The sequence below is a fragment of the Daphnia pulicaria genome, chromosome 1, assembly GCF_021234035.1.
Source record: "Daphnia pulicaria isolate SC F1-1A chromosome 1, SC_F0-13Bv2, whole genome shotgun sequence".
NCBI lineage: Eukaryota > Metazoa > Arthropoda > Branchiopoda > Diplostraca > Daphniidae > Daphnia > Daphnia pulicaria.
Window position 1 is genome coordinate 42607314 of NC_060913.1, and position 11440 is coordinate 42618753.

General features: G+C 41.7%; 11 non-coding genes across 11 annotated transcripts; all 11 read right to left on the reverse strand.

Annotated features, from left to right (window-relative positions):
* Positions 1 to 1433: 1433 nt before the first annotated feature.
* On the reverse strand, positions 1434 to 1552 carry LOC124323055. The gene has a single exon (XR_006915302.1). It is a non-coding gene; the product is annotated as a 5S ribosomal RNA (ribosomal RNA).
* Positions 1553 to 1755: 203 nt separating this feature from the next.
* LOC124322943 lies at positions 1756 to 1878 on the reverse strand. The gene has a single exon (XR_006915195.1). It is a non-coding gene; the product is annotated as a U5 spliceosomal RNA (small nuclear RNA).
* A 574-nt stretch (positions 1879 to 2452) lies between these two features.
* Positions 2453 to 2594, reverse strand: LOC124322751. Its single transcript, XR_006915017.1, has one exon. It is a non-coding gene; the product is annotated as a U4 spliceosomal RNA (small nuclear RNA).
* A 404-nt stretch (positions 2595 to 2998) lies between these two features.
* Trnah-gug lies at positions 2999 to 3088 on the reverse strand. Its single transcript is given in 2 exon segments — positions 2999 to 3033; positions 3052 to 3088. It is a non-coding gene; the product is annotated as a tRNA-His (tRNA).
* A 192-nt stretch (positions 3089 to 3280) lies between these two features.
* On the reverse strand, positions 3281 to 3444 carry LOC124322121. Its single transcript, XR_006914473.1, has one exon. It is a non-coding gene; the product is annotated as a U1 spliceosomal RNA (small nuclear RNA).
* A 509-nt stretch (positions 3445 to 3953) lies between these two features.
* LOC124322273 lies at positions 3954 to 4144 on the reverse strand. Its single transcript, XR_006914617.1, has one exon. It is a non-coding gene; the product is annotated as a U2 spliceosomal RNA (small nuclear RNA).
* A 510-nt stretch (positions 4145 to 4654) lies between these two features.
* On the reverse strand, positions 4655 to 4876 carry LOC124322548. Its single transcript, XR_006914828.1, has one exon. It is a non-coding gene; the product is annotated as a small nucleolar RNA U3 (small nucleolar RNA).
* Positions 4877 to 5630: 754 nt separating this feature from the next.
* On the reverse strand, positions 5631 to 5749 carry LOC124323111. Its single transcript, XR_006915355.1, has one exon. It is a non-coding gene; the product is annotated as a 5S ribosomal RNA (ribosomal RNA).
* A 4308-nt stretch (positions 5750 to 10057) lies between these two features.
* Positions 10058 to 10176, reverse strand: LOC124323056. The gene has a single exon (XR_006915303.1). It is a non-coding gene; the product is annotated as a 5S ribosomal RNA (ribosomal RNA).
* A 203-nt stretch (positions 10177 to 10379) lies between these two features.
* On the reverse strand, positions 10380 to 10502 carry LOC124322944. Its single transcript, XR_006915196.1, has one exon. It is a non-coding gene; the product is annotated as a U5 spliceosomal RNA (small nuclear RNA).
* A 573-nt stretch (positions 10503 to 11075) lies between these two features.
* LOC124322752 lies at positions 11076 to 11217 on the reverse strand. Its single transcript, XR_006915018.1, has one exon. It is a non-coding gene; the product is annotated as a U4 spliceosomal RNA (small nuclear RNA).
* Between the last annotated feature and the right edge of the window lie 223 nt (positions 11218 to 11440).

Genomic DNA, 11440 nt, shown 5'->3' on the forward strand with positions numbered 1-11440 from the left:
GGATCTCAGAGTCAGAGAGATTAGATAGAGCTGCCCGAAGAAACCACCAACGTACAAGCCTCTCGGCTGTGCCGTGCGCTTCGCGCTTTACTTAGCTTGCGTTGCATAAGGATCTCAGAGCCAGAGAGATTAGATAGAGCTGCCCGAAGAAACCACCAACGTACAAGCCTCTCGGCTGTGCCGTGCGCTTCGCGCACGGCGTTTCAAATATCTTTCAGCAACAAAGAGGTTGGAGGACGTCTAGTAGCCTCTCGGCTGTACTTTCTGTTCGAAATACACACCAACCTTAGCCAAACAAACGAGGACATATAAGTACATTTGTCAATGGACAACCGAATATAAAATTTGATAATATTTCCAAACGCCACTATTTTTGGCTAACTGTCATTTTTAATTTTCTCGTTCCGGGGATGTCCGATCAATGAGCCAACAATCCAAGTGTCATAAGGCTAACGATTGCTTCCCTTACTTAGCTTGCGTTGCATAAGGATCTCAGAGTCAGAGAGATTAGATAGAGCTGCCCGAAGAAACCACCAACGTACAAGCCTCTCGGCTGTGCCGTGCGCTTCGCGCTTTACTTAGCTTGCGTTGCATAAGGATCTCAGAGCCAGAGAGATTAGATAGAGCTGCCCGAAGAAACCACCAACGTACAAGCCTCTCGGCTGTGCCGTGCGCTTCGCGCACGGCGTTTCAAATATCTTTCAGCAACAAAGAGGTTGGAGGACGTCTAGTAGCCTCTCGGCTGTACTTTCTGTTCGAAATACACACCAACCTTAGCCAAACAAACGAGGACATATAAGTACATTTGTCAATGGACAACCGAATATAAAATTTGATAATATTTCCAAACGCCACTATTTTTGGCTAACTGTCATTTTTAATTTTCTCGTTCCGGGGATGTCCGATCAATGAGCCAACAATCCAAGTGTCATAAGGCTAACGATTGCTTCCCTTACTTAGCTTGCGTTGCATAAGGATCTCAGAGTCAGAGAGATTAGATAGAGCTGCCCGAAGAAACCACCAACGTACAAGCCTCTCGGCTGTGCCGTGCGCTTCGCGCTTTACTTAGCTTGCGTTGCATAAGGATCTCAGAGCCAGAGAGATTAGATAGAGCTGCCCGAAGAAACCACCAACGTACAAGCCTCTCGGCTGTGCCGTGCGCTTCGCGCACGGCGTTTCAAATATCTTTCAGCAACAAAGAGGTTGGAGGACGTCTAGTAGCCTCTCGGCTGTGCCGTGCGCTTCGCGCACGGCGTTTCAAATATCTTTCAGCAACAAAGAGGTTGGAGGACGTCTAGTAGGCAATATCCAGTAAAAAATACGTTCCTTCCATTTTCAACTAATGCCAAAATAATACATTGTAGTCCATGTAGTATCACCCATCTTGGGAAGCACTTCAATTCAATTGGATTCACAAAAATAAAATAATTCCATGCCAACAGCATCCCGTATTCCCAAGCGGTCACCCATCCAAGTACTAACGGGACCCGACATAGCTTAACTTCCGGGAGCTGACGAGACCGGGTGAGTTCTATGTGGTATGGCCGTTGACATTAAACTAGACGCAATTACCCGACCATATTCGCCTCTAATCTATTACTTGTGCTTGAGATTTATCTTTTTGAAATACACACTAATCTTACCAAAACCACCGAAAAACTATCAGTTTGTCATTTTACAAATGTTGTCAGTATGTAGTAGTAGAATATCTTTGTTTCCGCATACAGACGTTTTTAATTTTTCATTTATTCAAAGTGCCCAATCAGAAGACCGGGCGTTAAAAAAATAAGTCATATAGACTCATCAATGCTCCTAACCACGGAAATCTTTAGTAAAAGGCGAAAGATTTATCCGGGTATTGATTAGAAACCAGAGTAAATAACAGTGGTATGCCTTGTATTTATATTCATTTCAAAATTTTGAAGTGCGCTTGTAAGGTTTTTTTTCGAAACATGCGTTTACATATCAAAATCCTTGTGCAATTCTTTATCAATGGGTACAGTTATTTTAAAGTAAATATCATGTATAAAGCTCGTTAACATGTTTTTGAACGAAACAGTTGTGCGCAGTGTTATTTTTGAAAAAAATGAACGATCTTTATGGTACAAGCCCAACACGTAGGTGGTGGGATCAGATGTTTACCCCGACATTCACCCTACAGCGGTTAACAATTTATTGAACTTCCCCTTTAAACATGGTGGAATCTTTTCACCTTGTCATTTGGAATCACCTTTTCAAATATTTTCCCCGTGTTCACAATGTTCCAACTGACTGATATTAATGGCCTTCAGCGAACGAATTAATCAGCCTTGTCTGACGTGCAATACCAACTAAATGGAAACAAAAATCACTTATACGATTTCACTTTCACCGTTTAATGTTATAAACACACTATGCAACACTCCAATTTTTCTAACTGACTGTAATTTTTTTTTTCTTGTACGCTGAAATGCTCCTGATGGAGCTATCAAAAATTGCCGACGACAAAGATTATTTCACTTCATCGTGGCGGGGTATTGGTTAAAGTTTTCAACTAGCAATAATCACACCTCGGGAGACCCTCATTGGTTATGATATTGCCACTGCGCAAAGCTAAATTATAATCAGAAAAGCAAGTCTACTTAAGCATTTGCTGAATTCGTTCTGCTTGGACGTGTTGGACCAACAATTTCGTTCAGAAATATTCATTTAGATTACCCTAGGCAAATTTTAATTTCCATCTCCCATTGGACTAATACCAACAGGGGACAGTTCATTACATACATGAAATAATTTTTGTCTTAATATCGGGTCAAATACTTGAAATTCTGTAAATGTGTATTTTTCTTCCATACATTTCAACAACTTCCTGCACACACAAAAAAAGGGAGGGGGAATTTCAGGTTTTCATTCCAAATTGTTTTTCACATTATGAACTATTGAAGTGAGCGAGCATTACTTTCCAACCAAACAAAATTTATAGTTAATCTGCGTGTTGACGTGAAAAATCAGTTTTCAGTGCCGTGACCAGGATTCGAACCTGGGTTACTACGGATTCATATCTAGTAGGTACCACAACGTAGGGTCCTAACCACTAGACGATCACGGCCAATCCATTGGCCATGATGATTTATATTAAAGTAGCTAAACATGAATTTCATTACTTTGTTGTTTCTTCCCAGAAAGAAAATCTGATGCTTCGCGTATTCCCAAGCGGTCAACCCTACCGTTTACTAACGGGACCAGATTTAGTTCAACTTCCGGCAGATGACAAGAATTTTTCTTACATTTATAGTGTGTTCAGGGAACGGCGCGAACGCAGTCCCCCACTACCAAAAATTGTACTCCCGAGTTAATCACATTTGGATTAATCGCAAGGGTCAGCCCATCCTTAGTGCAATGGAAAGGCCTCGCCCTGGAGGAACCACCTTGGTGATCATGGTTGCCTCTGAGCCAGGTAAGTATGATTGTGGATGCTTTTTCACTTTGTTTAATACTTTGTATACAGCAGAACAATATTGACAAAGAGTGTTCAAGTATTTGACTGACGTTTAGAGAATACCACCCACTTTCTTTCATCGACTTGAATTACGAACTCGAGCAAAATATAGTAAATAAAGCTCAGTATTTATTTCATGGTCTTGATCTTTGCAAATACTTTTCAAGAAACAAATTGCTTGTTTTTTTTCATTTGGTCGTCCAATTGGCAAATAAGAAAATAAGAAAATCGACTTTTCATATGAAAATACACGCATCTTCATATTTTAAAAAAAAACATCACATCGAAAGATGAACAGTACTAATTAGTTAACACAATCAAGTACGTATTTTTTTATGCTTTTCTTGATATTACGAAAAAAATACAATTAGAAAAAATTACAAACATGTCTACATGACAGTTTTGCAATTATACATGGTCTTTTATTATACGGTGCTAAGACAATTTCTGTTTTATTCAATATGTTCTCCCTCATAGAGGGTGAGCCGATCCCGGAGGTACTGCAATACCGGGTCAACCCGTGGCGGGAGCAGTGCAAGCACTGTATTCCCACCGTATGCCAAAAATCAGTTTAATATTCTGGGGTCCATTTGAACCCGTATCAGATATTAAGCTGATAAGAACAGATACTACACTTTGATCTTAGCCAAAAGGCCGAGAAGCGATAATGTTACAAGGATTACTGCCCAAAATAACCACTGAGGTTCAACACATTTCCGGTGGTGTACGAAGAATACTCATATCACTCAAAACATTCAAGAAATGCTATAAAATATTGAGTTGTTCATTTTTCCAGACGCGACCACTTGATGCTTATAAAGTTCATTTTCATTTGTTTTATTATGCTCATACTGTATTAAGGGAGATACAATTTACGCTGAAGGCGTTGCAAATTTTACTCTCGTTATCACACTAGGTCCTTTTTTTTCAGAATATGGCTTTGCCACGCCACCTGACGACAAAAGCTCTGAACGATAATTAATCATGATTAAATAACAATAACTAAAAGAATGCAATACGATCATAAAGTCATGACACATCCTCAAATTGACCAACCTCACTTTCACAATTTATTTTGCCATACAAGCAGATGATTTAAGGACACGAATACCTGGAATTATTATTAAGATGTATCTCTTTAGATTTTCAAGAATTTAAATTTGTTTTATCATCTCAACCACTCTGAACACGCTAGTTTCCTTCCGCTATTTCACATGGATTTAACGGAAACGGTCCTCAATGACTGTGTTTGATGCTGTCGAGACAGCTACACTCACAGCCTGTTTCACGCTCAGAAACCAGCGTCTTAACTCGTCATCGTGGGTTGAAAGGAGACAAGTTTCTGGTGGGAAACAAGTCAAGATATACTACAGAAATGATCCTGTGAAGTATGATCTTAAATGCAATGTTATTTTGCAGAACTCTAAATAAGGTTTGTACGATCAATGAGCTTTGGCGTAAATTACAGTGCATAGATCGATATTTCGGAATATTAAATTGAGATTTGCAATACTTGACGCACACAGTACATACATTGTCAGGTCTTGCATTTTGTTCATTTATTGAAACACCGAGAAGCTCTTTAATAGTTATAGAACAAGTGACGAGACCAATTTTGGACACAATAAAGAATCCGCGTGCTCATCAAATCAATTTATTACAGTAATGTATTATCGATTGAGAGCCCATTTATCAGCTGGGTGTTTGGCGTGCACCTATAATCCTGCTTCGGGGAGGCTTGGTAGAGTGGATGGCTTGAGTTTAGGAGCCCTGTTTCGTGATACCGCATGTTGATCAGGTGCCCGCACTAAGCTTGACATCAGCATGGATCTGCTAGAGGAATCTAGTAGGTGCAGGTTAGCTAAGGAGGAGCGTAGTGGGTCAGGAGGGAAACCTAGCAGCCAAAAGTTCCCGTGTTCGGCAGTAGTGGGATCGTGCCAGTGAGTGGGCGTCATGCAACAGCCTCAACAAAATAGCCAAACCTCTATCTTTTTTTTTGTCGTTAAAACTACCGAGATCAAACAAACATGCGTTCTACAATATATGGTATCATTAATCAAAGTCCCAGCAATACCCTTTTCAACTAATACCTAAAGAATACATTATATTCCATGTCTCATCTAACTTGGGGAGCAAAAATAAAATTACACCATGCCAACAGCATCCCGTATTCCCAAGCGGTCACCCATCCAAGTACTAACGGGACCCGACATAGCTTAACTTCCGGGAGCTGACGAGACCGGGTGAGTTCTATGTGGTGTGGCCGTTGACATCAATTCAGTCGCCATTACCCGACCATATTCGCCTCTAAATCTAGTTCTAATGCTTGCTTACTTTCTGTTCGAAATACACACCAACCTTAGCCAAACAAACGAGGACATATAAGTACATTTGTCAATGGACAACCGAATATAAAATTTGATAATATTTCCAAACGCCACTATTTTTGGCTAACTGTCATTTTTAATTTTCTCGTTCCGGGGATGTCCGATCAATGAGCCAACAATCCAAGTGTCATAAGGCTAACGATTGCTTCCCTTACTTAGCTTGCGTTGCATAAGGATCTCAGAGTCAGAGAGATTAGATAGAGCTGCCCGAAGAAACCACCAACGTACAAGCCTCTCGGCTGTGCCGTGCGCTTCGCGCTTTACTTAGCTTGCGTTGCATAAGGATCTCAGAGCCAGAGAGATTAGATAGAGCTGCCCGAAGAAACCACCAACGTACAAGCCTCTCGGCTGTGCCGTGCGCTTCGCGCACGGCGTTTCAAATATCTTTCAGCAACAAAGAGGTTGGAGGACGTCTAGTAGCCTCTCGGCTGTACTTTCTGTTCGAAATACACACCAACCTTAGCCAAACAAACGAGGACATATAAGTACATTTGTCAATGGACAACCGAATATAAAATTTGATAATATTTCCAAACGCCACTATTTTTGGCTAACTGTCATTTTTAATTTTCTCGTTCCGGGGATGTCCGATCAATGAGCCAACAATCCAAGTGTCATAAGGCTAACGATTGCTTCCCTTACTTAGCTTGCGTTGCATAAGGATCTCAGAGTCAGAGAGATTAGATAGAGCTGCCCGAAGAAACCACCAACGTACAAGCCTCTCGGCTGTGCCGTGCGCTTCGCGCTTTACTTAGCTTGCGTTGCATAAGGATCTCAGAGCCAGAGAGATTAGATAGAGCTGCCCGAAGAAACCACCAACGTACAAGCCTCTCGGCTGTACGTTAAAACGAGGACATATAAGTACATTTGTCAATGGACAACCGAATATAAAATTTGATAATATTTCCAAACGCCACTATTTTTGGCTAACTGTCATTTTTAATTTTCTCGTTCCGGGGATGTCCGATCAATGAGCCAACAATCCAAGTGTCATAAGGCTAACGATTGCTTCCCTTACTTAGCTTGCGTTGCATAAGGATCTCAGAGTCAGAGAGATTAGATAGAGCTGCCCGAAGAAACCACCAACGTACAAGCCTCTCGGCTGTGCCGTGCGCTTCGCGCTTTACTTAGCTTGCGTTGCATAAGGATCTCAGAGCCAGAGAGATTAGATAGAGCTGCCCGAAGAAACCACCAACGTACAAGCCTCTCGGCTGTGCCGTGCGCTTCGCGCACGGCGTTTCAAATATCTTTCAGCAACAAAGAGGTTGGAGGACGTCTAGTAGCCTCTCGGCTGTACTTTCTGTTCGAAATACACACCAACCTTAGCCAAACAAACGAGGACATATAAGTACATTTGTCAATGGACAACCGAATATAAAATTTGATAATATTTCCAAACGCCACTATTTTTGGCTAACTGTCATTTTTAATTTTCTCGTTCCGGGGATGTCCGATCAATGAGCCAACAATCCAAGTGTCATAAGGCTAACGATTGCTTCCCTTACTTAGCTTGCGTTGCATAAGGATCTCAGAGTCAGAGAGATTAGATAGAGCTGCCCGAAGAAACCACCAACGTACAAGCCTCTCGGCTGTGCCGTGCGCTTCGCGCTTTACTTAGCTTGCGTTGCATAAGGATCTCAGAGCCAGAGAGATTAGATAGAGCTGCCCGAAGAAACCACCAACGTACAAGCCTCTCGGCTGTGCCGTGCGCTTCGCGCACGGCGTTTCAAATATCTTTCAGCAACAAAGAGGTTGGAGGACGTCTAGTAGCCTCTCGGCTGTACTTTCTGTTCGAAATACACACCAACCTTAGCCAAACAAACGAGGACATATAAGTACATTTGTCAATGGACAACCGAATATAAAATTTGATAATATTTCCAAACGCCACTATTTTTGGCTAACTGTCATTTTTAATTTTCTCGTTCCGGGGATGTCCGATCAATGAGCCAACAATCCAAGTGTCATAAGGCTAACGATTGCTTCCCTTACTTAGCTTGCGTTGCATAAGGATCTCAGAGTCAGAGAGATTAGATAGAGCTGCCCGAAGAAACCACCAACGTACAAGCCTCTCGGCTGTGTCGTGCGCTTCGCGCTTTACTTAGCTTGCGTTGCATAAGGATCTCAGAGCCAGAGAGATTAGATAGAGCTGCCCGAAGAAACCACCAACGTACAAGCCTCTCGGCTGTACGTTAAAACGAGGACATATAAGTACATTTGTCAATGGACAACCGAATATAAAATTTGATAATATTTCCAAACGCCACTATTTTTGGCTAACTGTCATTTTTAATTTTCTCGTTCCGGGGATGTCCGATCAATGAGCCAACAATCCAAGTGTCATAAGGCTAACGATTGCTTCCCTTACTTAGCTTGCGTTGCATAAGAATCTCAGAGTCAGAGAGATTAGATAGAGCTGCCCGAAGAAACCACCAACGTACAAGCCTCTCGGCTGTGCCGTGCGCTTCGCGCTTTACTTAGCTTGCGTTGCATAAGGATCTCAGAGCCAGAGAGATTAGATAGAGCTGCCCGAAGAAACCACCAACGTACAAGCCTCTCGGCTGTACGTTAAAACGAGGACATATAAGTACATTTGTCAATGGACAACGAATATAAAATTTGATAATATTTCCAAACGCCACTATTTTTGGCTAACTGTCATTTTTAATTTTCTCGTTCCGGGGATGTCCGATCAATGAGCCAACAATCCAAGTGTCATAAGGCTAACGATTGCTTCCCTTACTTAGCTTGCGTTGCATAAGGATCTCAGAGTCAGAGAGATTAGATAGAGCTGCCCGAAGAAACCACCAACGTACAAGCCTCTCGGCTGTGCCGTGCGCTTCGCGCTTTACTTAGCTTGCGTTGCATAAGGATCTCAGAGCCAGAGAGATTAGATAGAGCTGCCCGAAGAAACCACCAACGTACAAGCCTCTCGGCTGTGCCGTGCGCTTCGCGCACGGCGTTTCAAATATCTTTCAGCAACAAAGAGGTTGGAGGACGTCTAGTAGCCTCTCGGCTGTACTTTCTGTTCGAAATACACACCAACCTTAGCCAAACAAACGAGGACATATAAGTACATTTGTCAATGGACAACCGAATATAAAATTTGATAATATTTCCAAACGCCACTATTTTTGGCTAACTGTCATTTTTAATTTTCTCGTTCCGGGGATGTCCGATCAATGAGCCAACAATCCAAGTGTCATAAGGCTAACGATTGCTTCCCTTACTTAGCTTGCGTTGCATAAGGATCTCAGAGTCAGAGAGATTAGATAGAGCTGCCCGAAGAAACCACCAACGTACAAGCCTCTCGGCTGTGCCGTGCGCTTCGCGCTTTACTTAGCTTGCGTTGCATAAGGATCTCAGAGCCAGAGAGATTAGATAGAGCTGCCCGAAGAAACCACCAACGTACAAGCCTCTCGGCTGTGCCGTGCGCTTCGCGCACGGCGTTTCAAATATCTTTCAGCAACAAAGAGGTTGGAGGACGTCTAGTAGCCTCTCGGCTGTACTTTCTGTTCGAAATACACACCAACCTTAGCCAAACAAACGAGGACATATAAGTACATTTGTCAATGGACAACCGAATATAAAATTTGATAATATTTCCAAACGCCACTATTTTTGGCTAACTGTCATTTTTAATTTCTCGTTCCGGGGATGTCCGATCAATGAGCCAACAATCCAAGTGTCATAAGGCTAACGATTGCTTCCCTACTTAGCTTGCGTTGCATAAGGATCTCAGAGTCAGAGAGATTAGATAGAGCTGCCCGAAGAAACCACCAACGTACAAGCCTCTCGGCTGTGCCGTGCGCTTCGCGCTTTACTTAGCTTGCGTTGCATAAGGATCTCAGAGCAGAGAGATTAGATAGAGCTGCCCGAAGAAACCACCAACGTACAAGCCTCTCGGCTGTGCCGTGCGCTTCGCGCACGGCGTTTCAAATATCTTTCAGCAACAAAGAGGTTGGAGGACGTCTAGTAGCCTCTCGGCTTGTGCCGTGCGCTTCGCGCACGGCGTTTCAAATATCTTTCAGCAACAAAGAGGTTGGAGGACGTCTAGTAGGCAATATCCAGTAAAAAAATACGTTCCTTCCATTTTCAACTAATGCCAAAATAATACATTGTAGTCCATGTAGTATCACCCATCTTGGAAGCACTTCAATTCAATTGGATTCACAAAAATAAAATAATTCCATGCCAACAGCATCCCGTATTCCCAAGCGGTCACCCATCCAAGTACTAACGGGACCCGACATAGCTTAACTTCCGGGAGCTGACGAGACCGGGTGAGTTCTATGTGGTATGGCCGTTGACATTAAACTAGACGCAATTACCCGACCATATTCGCCTCTAATCTATTACTTGTGCTTGAGATTTATCTTTTTGAAATACACACTAATCTTACCAAAACCACCGAAAAACTATCAGTTTGTCATTTTACAAATGTTGTCAGTATGTAGTAGTAGAATATCTTTGTTTCCGCATACAGACGTTTTTAATTTTTCATTTATTCAAAGTGCCCAATCAGAAGACCGGGCGTTAAAAAAATAAGTCATATAGACTCATCAATGCTCCTAACCACGGAAATCTTTAGTAAAAGGCGAAAGATTTATCCGGGTATTGATTAGAAACCAGAGTAAATAACAGTGGTATGCCTTGTATTATATTCATTTCAAAATTTTGAAGTGCGCTTGTAAGGTTTTTTTTCGAAACATGCGTTTACATATCAAAATCCTTGTGCAATTCTTATCAATGGGTACAGTTATTTTAAAGTAAATATCATGTATAAAGCTCGTTAACATGTTTTTGAACGAAACAGTTGTGCGCAGTGTTATTTTTGAAAAACATGAACGATCTTTATGGTACAAGCCCAACACGTAGGTGGTGGGATCAGATGTTTACCCCGACATTCACCCTACAGCGGTTAACAATTTATTTGAACTTCCCCTTTAAACATGGTGAATCTTTTCACCTTGTCATTTGGAATCACCTTTTCAAATATTTTCCCCGTGTTCACAATGTTCCAACTGACTGATATTAATGGCCTTCAGCGAACGAATTAATCAGCCTTGTCTGACGTGCAATACCAACTAAATGGAAACAAAAAATCACTTATACGATTTCACTTTCACCGTTTAATGTTATAAACACACTATGCAACACTCCAATTTTTCTAACTGACTGTAATTTTTTTTTTCTTGTACGCTGAAATGCTCCTGATGGAGCTATCAAAAATTGCCGACGACAAAGATTATTTCACTTCATCGTGGCGGGGTATTGGTTAAAGTTTTCAACTAGCAATAATCACACCTCGGGAGACCCTCATTGGTTATGATATTGCCACTGCGCAAAGCTAAATTATAATCAGAAAAGCAAGTCTACTTAAGCATTTGCTGAATTCGGTTCTGCTTGGACGTGTTGGACCAACAATTTCGTTCAGAAATATTCATTTAGATTACCCTAGGCAAATTTTAATTTCCATCTCCCATTGGACTAATACCAACAGGGGACAGTTCATTACATACATGAAATAATTTTTGTCTTAATATCGGGTCAATACTTGAAATTCTGTAAATGT